This window comes from Plecotus auritus, assembly GCF_963455305.1.
Source record: "Plecotus auritus genome assembly, chromosome: X".
In the NCBI taxonomy this organism is placed as follows: domain Eukaryota; kingdom Metazoa; phylum Chordata; class Mammalia; order Chiroptera; family Vespertilionidae; genus Plecotus; species Plecotus auritus.
In genome coordinates, this window is record NC_137784.1 from 122,561,418 (window position 1) to 122,576,247 (window position 14,830).

The window sequence follows — 14,830 nt, forward strand, 5'->3', positions numbered from 1 at the left end:
TGTTCATTATTTTAAAGAGAGCTCAATTTTCTTTCCATATATTCATTTGAAGTTACCTGGTTAACTGTTATTTGCCTTCAAAAACTTAGTATTACTCATGCTTTTTTTTAAATAGACATTATCTAAAGAATTATAGGAAACAAATTATCTGCTGCAACCATCTTTTTCTTTTTCAAGTTATTTCATTGCTGTAAGCTGTGTAACATAATTAAGATTTTAGTGGTTTAATGAGTTGAATGACATGTTTTAGAAACAGATAAAGCTGAATTCAGATTTGGGCTCCTTGTCTGCTGAACCCAACTAAGTCTCCATTTTCTACATGTAAAATCAAGATAATAATACCTACATGCTGCAATGCTGTAGTGGGGCTTTAAAGGAACCACATCATATAACACTAGAAGTCACTTTAAAACAAATAATACCAGGAAGCACTCAAATGATAGTTGTTGTTGTTGCTGCTGTTCATGCTCTTGTTCTTGTTATATTATGCTGAAGCAGGCAAGCACTTGCTTTGAGCACAATTCAGGAAATAGAATTGGGGACAGGCTGTATTTATGACAATGCATCATGGTGATTCTAAACTTCTCAGAATCAACTGACTGGTGATAGCAGCCACAAATTTAGTAACCTAAAGACTGGAGAGGGCTTTCAATGCAGTGTGGGGAGATTCAGCAATACGGATAATCCCAAGTGCTGTCAAGGTTCTGAACAAAATGAGGTGGAAGGAATTCTAGACTTCAAGAGCAACTTTTTTGAGGGGTGACTAGCCATATCGCTGTGTGTGTGATTTCAGCAAATCTCACCTCCAATTAGATTCTCTGCACAATTATGATAATATCCAAGAACTCCTATTGGGAGTATCAATATGATCAAGAGTAGGAGAGTCGTATACAATAGGGAAAACAATAGAGGCGCTTTCTGCTTATTGGCTCTTCCATAAATGCCTTGGTGCCTGACATTTTCCAAACTTGGTCCTCCCACATTTTTTTCTTAATCTTATGAGTCCCTGATATTCTTCCAATGCCTTTTTTATTTAACAAGAGTCAGCTTCTGTTGCTTGCAATCAAGAAACTTGTCAGATATATTATCCTTGAGTTACAAAAGTGGGTCTTTAATGATTTTGTTAATGACCAAAAAAAAATAATGCTATTTCTTCTGGCTTTTAGTGTGTGTTTACATAGAAATAGCATGCTATTAGGTTAATTTAAAAGATATTCCATAAAAGAGTCTCCTAAGTTTGAAAAATATAAATGACTCTTTTTCAGAGGTTGCAGTCCAAATACCATCTGTGCTGAAAAAACAAACAAACAAACAAACAAAAAAACTCACACAAATTAATGTTATGAATTGAAAAACAGAAATATTTGTTGTGGAGGTAGTTTGATACTCAGTCTAGCATATGATCCAGCAATTCGACTCCTGGGTATATATCCAAAGAAATTAAAATTAGTATCTCGAGATACTTGCATACCCACACTCATTGCAGCATTATTTACAATAGCCAACACATGAAAAGACTGTAAATCTCCTTTGACAGATGAATGGGTGAGTGAAATAAGCTAAGTGAAATAAGCCAGACAGATAGAGATAAATACTGTACAATGTCACTTATATATGGAATCTAAAAAAAAACAATTTTATGGAAATAGAGAATAGAATGGTGGTTGCTAGAGGTGGGAAGGGGGGAAATGGGGTGATATATGTCAGAGATATGAACTTTCACTTGCAAGGGGATAAGTTCTGAAGATCTAATATATAGTATGGCAACTATATTTAATAATACAGTATTGTATACTTGAAAGTTAGTAAGAGTAGATCGTACGCATCTCACCACATACACAAAATAAGAGTTAAGTATGTGAGGTGACAGACTTGTTAATTACCTTCTTTTTGGTAATCATTCCACAATGTATACATATAATCAAATCACAGTGTACACTTTAAATATATACAATTATATTTGTTAATTATTCCTCCATAAAGTTTTTCAGTGACAGAAACTTTTTAAAAATATAATTTGTGATCAAAAGTAAAATAACTTGAATTATTCAGTGATTGCATGCTTTACATTTTTAAAGTAAAAATCTATTCATCAGTAAAAAGGAGAAACATATATAAGAAAAATAAAGTACTTTCAACATATTCTATATTTGAGCTACTAAATTATCTGACTTCATAATCAAGAAACATTGAATCTCAGTATAATAACAAGGAAGTCCTATTCAAGTGTTCAATGCCATTCATATAATAACTACAAGTAAAAATAGTGCATAGTTTATAAAATGACATTACTTACTGAATCTTACACCAAACTGAGAAAGGCAGCCTGGAAAAGCAAAGCCTGGAAAGCAAAAACTCTCTTCTCTGAGATCTTCAATAGAGTTGATGGAGGCCACCATTCAAGAGCTCCTCTCTCTGAGACCCCTGGTCATGTAGGTTGTCCCAAGATTTGGGGATTGTGGTAGAAAATAAGTATCAGGAAGTTATAGAGACGAATTCCATGTACATAGATATTCATAGATAAACAGTGCTTAGCAATACAAACAAAATAAGACATTCCAATAAAAGAAAAAAATAAATTCCAACTAAGCTACTATTAGTAGATAGTGTAAGAATTAAGAGTTCAAGCTCATGAATCAGCGGGCTTAGATTTCCATAGTTTTCTCATGTGTATAATAAAGGTAATAGCATCTGCCTGATATAGTTGTTCTTAACATTTGAATAAATGATAGACATCAGTATTTGGTGCAAAATAAGAACTCAATGAGTGTAACCTCTGTGAGCCTCAGTTTTGCTATCTCTGAAGTGGTAAAACAAATCGCACCTGCCTCTTGGAGCTGTTATGAGTATTAAATGAGATAAAGCAAGTAAATCACTGAGCACTCTGCCTGACAAATATTAAATGTTCAGTAAATATCTTATTATTATTATTATTATTATTATTATTATTTATAATCTCTTTTCATCTTCCACTAGATGTTTCATTGCCAAGTACACTACCTGTGTTTTCTACACCTAAGTTAGAACTTCTTTTCTCTTAATTGGCCTAGTACTGGTGGAGGTTGAGGCAGAGAAAAGCTTAAGGTTTCCCTGGGAGTTAGGGTGCATGGCCAACTATAGGCTAAGATGTTCTCTTCAGCACCCATGTCCTTTCTATCAGCTGTCATCAGAATAAGTGTCATCAAGTAGACAGGGGGAAGCAAGGAAGGCTGTAAATAAGGGCTTATGCTTGTTCCTAATGCAAGTATGCCCCCATACCCTCAAAGCTTTCATTCAAAAGCCTCACAACTGAGACTTTCCCACATTTTAACAAATAAACCTCTTTAATGTAAAAACCATTTGCATGCAAAGATAGCAGAGTTGATAACATTGCATAATGAAGAAAATATTTTAGCCGAAACCGGTTTGGCTTGGTGGATAGAGTGTCGGCTTGCGGACTGAAGGTCCCAGGTTTCATTCTGGTCAAGGGCATGCACCTTGGTTGCAGGCACATCCCCAGTGGGGGGTGTGCAGGAGGCAGCTGATCGATGTTTCTCTCTCTCATCGATGTTTCTAACTCTCTATCCCTCTCCCTTCCTCTCTGTAAAAAATCAATAAAATAAACAAGTGGAAAAAAAAGAAAATATTTTATAAACTAATAGATAAAAAAGAATGATGGCCCTAGCCGGTTTGGCTCAGTGGATAGAGCGTTGGCCCGCACAGGTTCCCAGTTAGATTCCACTCAAGGGCACATACCTCAGTTGCAGGCTCCATCCCCAGCCAGTCTGGGCACTTGCGGGAGGCAACCAATGTGGATGTGAGATCATATTGATGTTTCTCTTTCTCTGTCCCTCCCCCTTCCTTCCACTCTCTCTAAAAATTAATGGGAAAATATGATGTCTGGCAAGCAAGCAAAGATTGGGTTCTGAGGCTGTATTTGTAAAATATATATTACTGACATTCGATCCTAGAAATAAAATTAATCAGTTTCCATTAACTTTTAAGAGTAGCTCCCTGCATTTCTTCTAAAATTTCCGTTCCAAGTAGAGGAAGAGTAAGGGCCCAGGGAATACAGAGCATATTCATGAGAAGGAAGTTGATTCTCTGTGTCTAGAGAAAACCATAGAGGAGAGGACTTAGCAAAAATTAAGCAGGAAAGGAAGGCTGGAGTTAGATTGTGAGGTATTGAACACCATGCTTTGGATTTTCAAATGTTTCGAGCTGGCATGTTAAGCAAGCTTATCTTAAATATATATCTTGATTATGTTTTGAGTTGTATAACTTGGTAAACATGTCTGAAGGAAAAGAAAAGAAGATATAGGACATTGTTCAGCTTCACTATTTAGGTTGATAAACATTATGAAGTACTGTAAAATTCTAATAATATATTTTCCAATAAGTCAAGCATTTCATTACACTTTAGAGTATAAGACTGGTAGATATTTGATTTGAGCAAGGTGTCAAATATGTACACTTCTAACTGTTTTACCCATTTTATCTCCAAATTTCTCACATTGATAGGCATTCTTCCTTTTAGAATCATATATTCTAGATCTGTTTTGTGCATTGCTTTTTATCTATTATTTCAAATCCAAAGACTTTGTCAGAGTACTCTCTAGATTTCCTTTGGAAACATTTTGAAAATATAAAACTGCATATTTTGAATGAAAGCTTGAAATACTTGCGTTTAAGTAATCTTTGAATATGTGGACTCTTATTTGCTAAACTTAAATAACAGGTCAATACTTAGAATGCGTAACCATAAAACAGCATAAGCACCCATATCTAATAGCCCATGAGACTAATTAGTTTAGAAAACTAATGTTCTCAAGTCTCTCTCTTCATCCGCACACCAACCCAGGGTCATTGTTATTTACCAGGTTTTAATCTGAAAGAATATATAAGGCTAAATTGGAAAAGCCTTAAACTAGCCTTTAAAAATATTGACAGGCTTTTAATTATGGCAATAGTATAAATAGAAAAGTACCCTTAGACTATGCATTACTTTTACAAATTCTTATAATGAACTTCTTTATAAAACCCTCCCAGTGTAGAGCTAATTTAACTCAGTTTTCAATTAAAACTCAAAAGAACTATAGTCTATTGCCTATAATTATTTTCTCAAATACAATGCAACAACTTTCATTTTAATTATCCAGTAGTTAATTCAGAAGAATAATGCTAACTTTAGGAAATAATTAAATAATATGCAACCGCAAGTTGTCAGTCATTTCATATAAGATTCTGCTTCTAATAAGTATTACAATAAGGCACCATAATAATGATTCACTCCCATTAAAAAAGTGTGGTGTGTATTTGTGTGTGTGCATGTTTGTCATGGTATAAAGCAAAGTTTGGCAAACTATTGCCCTTTGGTCAAATCCATATTACCACCTATGTTGAAAATTAAAATTTTATTGGAACAAAATCATGTCCATTCATTTATGCATTATCTATACTGTTTTTGCAATATAACAGAAAATTTGAGTAGTTGCAACAAAGACCATATGGTCCTAAAACATGTACTATTTTGTCCTTTCAAAAGAGGTCTGCAAACCCCTGGTTTGAAGGATCAGATATAGATACCACATACTAAAAAATGTCTATTCAGTATCAAATATATACACATGCAAGCAAAATGAAGACATTATGCAAGTAATCTCTCTGATAAAGGATTATGTTTATCATAATTCCAAATAGTTACTAAAGATTCACATGTACATCAGTGAGAGATAATATGCACAGACTCAATGTAGCACACTTATGTCTCTTTAGATGCATGGACTAGGATAATTCATGAATTGCATTCATTTTGCATAGTGTTCTCTGGGTCTACATACACATGTGCTTGAACAAATAATTGTTTAAAGAAAAATTCAATCAACTTGTTATTCTTCACATAAACCAGGTAAAGCTAATTTTTATTGCCCTTATAGAGTAATTAAGCATGTTTTGACAGATTACAGTATGTCCTTGAACAAAAAAATCAGTAGTCAGACAATTAAAGCTTTAAAAACAGTTTAAATAGCTCAGAGTCATCCTTATATAGTAGATAAAATTCACAATTTTATTAACTGACCAAACCTCAACTCCTGATTATGCTTCTTCACAGAGTGTAAACTTGAGCAAGTGGTTTGTCCTCTCTCTACGCATGCTTTTTTCATCTGCTTATATTTACTTCACAAGGTACATGTAATGATGAAATGAGACACGTGTATATAATACATACTGCGACACCTGGCATTTAGTCAACAATCATGAAACCATAATATCATTCCCTTTACAAATAATATCTATTTTTTTAAATTGCTTATTTACATACATAAAGAACTATTGAAAACTGAGTACATTTTGACAATTAACATCACTGAAAAAGAACAGATTGTTAGGGTTAAGATGAAACTGATATAAATCTAAGTCCAGAGCAAGAAGGGGTATATTCAAATAGACAGAACTTTCTAGACGGGATATATTCAAATAGAATGTTCACATTACCAATTGCTTGCTTTATCAATGATACATAATAGTTTGCTCTTTCTTTCTTTTCTCTTTTTTTTTTTTCTAGAAAGAGGCTAAATGTCCATACCTGTCATTGGAACTACCATCTTTTCCCATGATAGGCAGAAATCCAATTTAAACTAGTTTTAGATGGAGTCTGTTTTAAATAGAAAAAGAGCTACTCGAAATCATGGAGATAATTCCAGCAATAATTTCCTTAGTGGTGGATTTTTTAATTTGACATATAATTTAATAACATATAACAGTAGAATTGCAATATTTAAAAAATATGGCATGGAGTTAGAAAGAACACAATAGTACTCGTGTCATTATTTTAAACTGAGTGGATAAAAAAAAAGCTGTGGTACATTTACACAATTGAATACTACTCATTGCTCAGCCATAAAAAATAAGGAATTCTTACCCTTTTGATAGCATGGATGGACCTGGAAAGGATTATGCTAAGTGAAATAAGTCAATCAGAGAAAAACAAGTATGATTTCCCTCATATATGGAATCTAATGAACAAATGGACTAACAAGCAAAATACAGATGGACTCTTAGAAAGCAGGCTGACAGCTGGGCTGGGGGCATGGGTTGGGAGGCTGAATGGGGTAGTGGAGGGATTGAGCAAAAAAGGAAAAAAGAAAAAAACTCATGGACAAGGACAACAGTGTGGTGATTGCTGGAGGGAGAGGGTGAGAGAGGTGGAAGAGGGTATATGGAGGATAAATGGTGATGTAAGCAGCCTTGACTTGGGATGGTGAACAGCCAATACAGTGTACAGATGATGTACTGTGGAATTATGCACCTGAAACCTGTATAATTTTTTTAACCAGTGTCATCTCAATAAATTCAATAAAAAGAAAAAATAAAATATAATTTTAGTTAAATTATTATTATAAAATGTTACAATGTATTAAAATTTCTAGTCTATTGTATCCTTCTAGAAATATGTTTTATTGGATTTATTAAAAAATATATACATGTAAAGTATTGTAAAATTTATAAATGTAACTTACATTGAAATTTTTAAAGTAAATATAAATTAAAATATTTAATACAAAATTTTAAAAAATACTACTCCTAGACTAAAATTTTTTAAAATGAATAGAAATATCAAAATGGTAAGGAGAAAAGAATCTCCAGTAGCATATATTATGGCAACATCTCTGGAGAGAATTCTTTCCATTTCCAGTAGAAGACAGAGATTAATGTATTCTTTGATTGGTAGATTAGAAATGCAAGATAAGGGCAGTAATCATTCACTTAATTTAATTATTTGAGGGTAACAAAAATTACATCTTTGAAAACTGAATAATTTGATTATTATAAAGGCAATTTCAAATCTCAGCTTGCAATCTATATTTATTTTATATATATTAAGAATAAATTATACCACCTTATTTAACAGAAAAATAAATTAATTTGGATGCTTTCAGAAAAACTAAAAGTTCTTATGTGTGGTCCCTTTTATTCAAGTACAATCAAGTTCATTTGTAGAAAAAACAGCAAATACATGAATTAATATTTTAAAAGTATATAACACTTTATTATCAAAGAAAGATTGCACCTAGGGCATTATTTTTGAGATCCTGTTTAGAAGTTTAAATGTATCTATACAATTGATATATTTGCAAATTAGATATTTGGAACCATAACTCTACTTTTATATCAATGTGAGAAAGATGTCAAATTAAAATCAGACTTGCCATTCTATTTTTTAGCATTTGGAGGGTTTTCATTTCCCTTGTGGTTATTTTCTTTAAAAAATCCCCATGCAGGGCATTTTAATGAAATAATTTGCTTACTTCTCTGGCTTACATTGCATAAAGAAGCAAGTTAGAGTACAGACTTTGTAGTCACATGAGCCTAAGTATATATCCTCCTTTGGTCCTTCTTAACTGTATGACCTTGGTCAAGTTTCTTTACCCCTCTAAACTGTGGTTTATTTTCTTTTGTAAACTAGGGATAACAATAATATCAGTGTCATGGATGGCTGTGAAGACTTAAGGAAGTCATGCAGATAAAGCAATAACAATAAATGTATGTAAATACATTATAAATGTATTTATAAGTACATTAAAATCTATCTATCTATATAAAAGCCTAAGTGACCTTTGCAACTGAACAGACAACTGAAAAGGCTTCGTGGGCTGAATAGGCCAGCAGGGGGGTTAGTGAGGGGTGACCAAAGGACTGAGCAGCAGGCTGCGTGGGGTGACCAGGCCGGCAGGAGGGCAGATAGGGGTGACCAGGCTGGCGGGGGGTCAGTTAGGGGCAACCAGGCAGACAGGCAGGTGAGCAGTTAGGAGCCAGTGGTCCTGGATTGTGAGAGGGATGTCTGACTGTCGGTTTAGGCCCGATTCTCAGGATTGTGCCTAAACCGGCCGTCAGACATCCCCCAAAGGGTCCCAGATTGGAGACAGTGCAGGCTGGGCTGAGGGGAACCCCCCAGGCACAAATTTCGTGCACTGAGCCTCTAGTGTATATATATAAAGAGCCAGAGTCCGTAACATCCAAAACGGCCGAAGGCTTGAACTAACACCCAGGCTGCGGGTGCAACAGGCTCTGGTGGGTGGGGTCTTGTGGCAGCGGGGACAGGGCTGGGGGAGGTGGGGCTGGCACTCACACTCATTCGCAACTGCACACACGCACAGACACACACGGCACCCACCAGCATACAGCCTTTTCTCCCTTTCTTTCCCTCCCTCCCAGCTCACTCTCAGAGCCTCTCACAGAATGAGGCCTCAGGGCGGGCAGAGGGTGGAGCTGCCCCCACTGGCCCCACCCCCTCCCAGCCAGGAAAGAAGAAGTCGGAGAGAGGGAGGCAGGGAGGCCTGGAGAACTGCTGAGAAAAACAAAGAGAAACAGAGACAGGGTCTTTGTAATGGTACTAGATTTATTATCAAAAGATTGCGACCTAACATTATCGAAGCTGAAGTATTAACAGGATTTGCAGAAAGAGAGGTTGTTCTGATTCCAAGAACTGATTTGTCCCTATCTGACACTAGCCTCCCATTTAAATTAATTTGAAGACAGTTTCCCGTGATGCCAGCATTTTCGATGACTATTAATAAATCACAAGGAAAAACTCTAGACAGAGTAGGAATATTCCTACCTGAACCTGTTTTCACATATGGTCAGTTATATGTTGCTTTCTCTCAAATTCAAAGAGTGTGTGACATTAAAATTAAAGTTGTAAATACTACATCATAAGGGAAATTGGTCAAGCACTCTGAAAGTGTTTTCACTCTTAATGTGGTATACAGGGAGATATTGAAATAAGTTTAATAAATTTATCAATCATTGTTTGTATCAGTGTTGTTTTAACATCATGTTTTTGTTGTTTTTTTATATCATGTATTTTGTTGTTATATCATTTTGTGATTGTTTACTTATTAATAAATTTATATATTATTTTAATATACATTTTACTAATTCCCTTTCATCTCTGACATTCCTATTGTAGGAGCAAATAGCAATATTAAAATATTTCCTCTAATTAATTTCCTTTTAATGTGCATGAATTTTGGGCACCAGGCCACTAGTATTATATATGATACACTAGAAGCCCAGTGCATGAAATTCGTGCAGGGGGGAGGGAGGTGTCCCTCAGCCCAGCCTGCACCCTCTCCAATCTGGGACCCCTCGAGGGATGTCCGGCTTCCTCGAGGAAGTCGGACATCCCTCTCACAATGCAGGACTGCTGGCTCCAAACTGCTCGCCTGCCTGCCTTCATGATTGCCCCTAACCACTCCCCTGCATGCCTGATTGATGCCTAACTGCTCCCCTGCCAGCCTGTTTGCCCCTAACTGCCCTCCCCTGCAGGCCTGGTCACCCCCAACTGCCCTCCCTTGAAGGCTTGGTCCTTTCCAACTGCCCTCCCCGGCTGGCCTGATTGCCCACAACTGCCCTCCCTTGCAGGCCTGGTCCCTCCCAACTGCCCTCCCTTGCTGGCCATCTTGTGGTGGCCATCTTGTGTCCACATGGGGGCAGGATCTTTGACCACATGGGGGCAGTCATCTTGTGTGTTGGAGTGATGGTCAATCTGCATATTACTCTCTTATTAGATAAGATAGAGCTGGTGCATGGGTCAGGGCCAGCTGGTTTGCCCTGAAGCGTTTCCCAGATCAGGTTGGGGGTTCCCTTGGGGCGTGGGGCAGCCTGGGCGAGGGGCCTGTGGTGGTTTGCAGGCCGGCCATGCCCCCTGGTGACCCAAGCGGAGGCCCTGGTATCTGGGGTATATTTATCTTCTACAATTGAAACTTTGTAGCCTGGAGCAGAGCCAAGCCTTCTGCTTGCTCCGTGGTGGCAGCCATTTCTGTTGGAATTTATGTATCTTCTATAATTGAAACTTTGTAGCCTTAAGCGGAGGCCTGGGCCGGCCAGGGTGTGTGGAAAGCTTGGCTTCCTCCATTACTGGGGCAACCCTAGCCTCCTGCTCTTTCCAGCTCTGTGGCTGCCACCATTTCTGTTTGGGTTTATGTATCTTCTATCATTGAAACTTTGTAGCCTTGAGTGGAAGCCTAGGCCGGCAAGGGCAGGCGGAAAGCTTGGCTTCCTCCATTGCCGGGGAAACCCAAGCCTCCCTCCTGCTCTCTGTGCCTGTAGCCATCTTGGTTGGGTTTATTTGCATATTCGCTCCTGATTGGCTGGTGGGCGTGGCTGGTGGGTGTAGCGGAGTGATGGTCAATTTGCATATTACTCTTTTATTATATAGGATTATTTGGAAATACAAAAACTGTATGTAAAATTAACTAACATTTGATGTTTATGTCTGCACAAACAACAAATGTTTAATGTGTATACATAGAGCAGCTGTGGGCAAACTACGGCCCACGGGCCAGATCCGGCCTGTTTGGCTGTTCTATCCGGCCCGCGGAGCCGAAAGAGTGGAGGGTTCTCTTGCTCTCCCCTCTGCTCCTTTACTTTGAATTTATATTAGTTCACACAAACACTCCATCCATGCTTTTGTTCCGGTCCTCCGGTCCAGTTTAAGAACCCATTGTGGCCCTCGAGTCAAAAAGTTTGCCCACCCCTAACATAGAGACATATGAGTAATATGCATTTATTTATTAGTGCACACATGTCTTTACACCAGTATCTAGCAAATCCTAGATTTTATAGGTTAAAAAAAAATACAGGATGCCCAAATAAATTTAAATTTCAAATAAACAATAAATTATTGTGCCTCCTGTATTTTGTGTGACAACTGTAACTAGGATGCTTTATTGTTAGTTGTCAATATTGTTAACTTTCATTTTGTATGCTAAGTTCGTACAATAGTCAGTTTAGTGAATAGTCTGTAATACTCCCATCCCAACTCTGATCAATCTGCTCTTCTACCTCTTTGTGACATCTCTCTTTGAGATCCTATTGTTCTTTAGTCACTTGTAAGAACTGTCTAATTTTCAGTTATTGGGATCTATTTAAGATAGCTTCTTACAGGCACCCTCCATCTCAGGAACCATATCACCTGGTTTGGAGAGACAAGGAGAAAATTCAAAGTCCAATCTATTTCTTCAAATTCCCTCCAAACAATTTGTCTTTGAGTATCTTGTCTTCTCTGAAATAAGCTAGATTCAGATAGTGATGGTTGAACTTCTTTTTTTCTTTTAGCAAATCCTACATGGATGTGTCTAGTACCTTTCTTTAGAATGTGTGAACACTATTTTATATTTAACAGAAAAAAACAGCAAAGACGTGAATTAATTTTGGGGATCCTGCCAAGATTTGAAACAATAGGGAAAATTTCATTTAACATCCTGATACATTATTTAATTCATACTGACTAATAGAACTAATTTAATTACAAAATGTCAGAATTTTTCAACTTCATTAATAAGCATCATGCATGATGGTTATTGACAACTTAAAAACTGTATTCAAGATAAATGTAAACTGTAATAATTTGTTCTCAGTGAAGCAGTCATTTTAAAATGATCCACTTTATTTTGATATTACATGATCTATGATCATCTGATTTGCAGCTCTGCAGGAAAACTAGTCAGATTGAGTTTTATACATTAATTGTTTCCTTTCTTGACAATTAACTTAATTTTTTGTGAGAGAACTTATCTTTTTATTATTTAAAATTTATCTTTATTGTTGAAAGTATTATAGATGTCCCCCCTTTTCCCCCATTGACCCTCTGAATCTCTAAATTTCTTCTCTGGAAAGTCCTTAATTTAGGGCTCTGTCATATTCCTTCTTTTATTCATAGATTTTTTTTTTATTCTTATGGTTGAGAATTCTACTTAAAAGTCTTAACATGTTTCAATCATGCCAATATTATCTATCCTAAGAAAATACTCTTAAATAGAGAATACAAGTTTTATGCATAGAAATAGCCACTGTGACACTATACAAAAATACAAAAATAACCTTTAAAATTATCTATGAATAGCCCTGACTGGGTAGCTATTGGTTGGAGCACTGTCCCATACACCAAAAGGTTGCTGGTTTGATTTCCGGTAAGGGCACATACAGGCACCCTCCAAGGTGTCATTCTGTGATATGCTGTGGGTTCCAACCCCAGTTGGTGCACATATTGGAGACAACTGATCGATGTTTCTCTCTTACATCAATATTTTTCTCTCTCTCCCCCTTCCTCTCTCTCTAAAATCAATTTAAAAAAAATATTTTTTGTGAGGATTAAAAATTTTTTAAATTATTTATGAATAAAGAATTAGTGAAGTAAATTATGTCACATATACTGAATACTGTATTTTGCATGGTTATATTAAGTGTTATATATAAAGAATTTGGGAACATAGGAAAATACATTTTATTTTTCAGTAAGTGAAAAAATTGTAAATAAATCTATGTTGTATGAGTGTTGAATGCAAAACAACAACAACAATAATCATAATAGGTCAGTAAGAAATATTTTAACTAAGTTTGGCTTTGGATGTAGACTATGCTGATAATTTTTCCTTCTCAACATTCTAATTTTCTATTTCCAATTTATTGTATATATTTCTATGGAATAGAAAAAAAACAATTTTATTTAAAAAAATACTTTCCAATAAACTTTTGGATAACTTCCTTCTTTCTATTCTGTAAATCAAATAGATGATACAACTTCTTCCTTTCCTACTCCTCTTTCTCTTCTTCCTTCTCCTTGTTTTTCTCTTCCTTCTCCTTCCTCTCTTCCTTCTTTTCTTCCTTCTTTTGGTTTGACATTAAAATCAGTTTGACTTTAGGTAAAAGCCACAAATGGTTGAACAACTGTATTCAAATAGCTGAACAAATGTACTCAATTATGTTGTGTTTTTTAATCTGATGACTAAAATTTAAAATTTTCTACCAGCTATTTTGGTACCATGAAGATATAGCTATGAGGAACCCAAAGATAAGGGAGCTGTTTTGTACCATCATACAGTCTTCATTTTAACAAAAACTAATTCTTAATCCCATGTTTAATCCCATTTTTAAATTTAGTACTTTTTTCATAAAAGATCTAAAAATTGTAGCCAATATATTATAATAATCTATTATTACAGTGTAACAATAGCTGGCATTTAGTGGTAACCATAATCATCATCATCATCTATTTATTAAGGACTTTATCAACTAGACTACTGAAATTGCCTTCTAAGTGACTCCCCACTTCTACCCTTGTCACCTAACAGTCTATTCTCTCTTTTTTTTTTAATATATTTTATTGATTTTTTACAGAGAGGAAGGGAGAGGGATAGAGAGTTAGAAACATGGATGAGAGAGAAACATTGATCAGCCGCCTCCTGCACACCCCCTACTGGGGATGTGCCCGCAACCAAGGTACATGCCCTTGACCAGAATCGAACCCAGGACCCCTCAGTCCGCAGGCCGATGCTCTATCCACTGAGCCAAACCGGCCCCGGCTTAACAGTCTATTCTCAATGAGTATCCAGGGTGTCATTCTGTGGTATGTTTTAAAACATGTCAAAAACTGAAATAGTCTTCAAAATCATCACGTCATTCATCTCCTTCAAAAGCCCTCAGTGACTTCCTATCTCAGAAAAAAAGCTAAAGTTTTATAGGGGACTATCAGCCCCTTTATTACCAGATCCATTATCCTCTCTGGCCTCACCTCCTACTTTTCCCACTTCACCAAGGTCAGTTGGCTTTAGCCTTGGTGACCTCCTTGAATTTCCTGAATACTCCAAACATGTTTTTGCCTCAGGGTCTTTCATTTGCTCTTCACTGTGCCTAGTCTGCTCTACCCAGAACATATTGGCTTGATCCTTAATTTCTTTAGGTCTCTTTCCAATTATTACAGTATCAAAGAAGCTTTCCTGACCGTGCTATATGAAATGGACATCCCTCTTCAAACCCAGTACTTTTGATCTATGTGTTTTTCCCAATT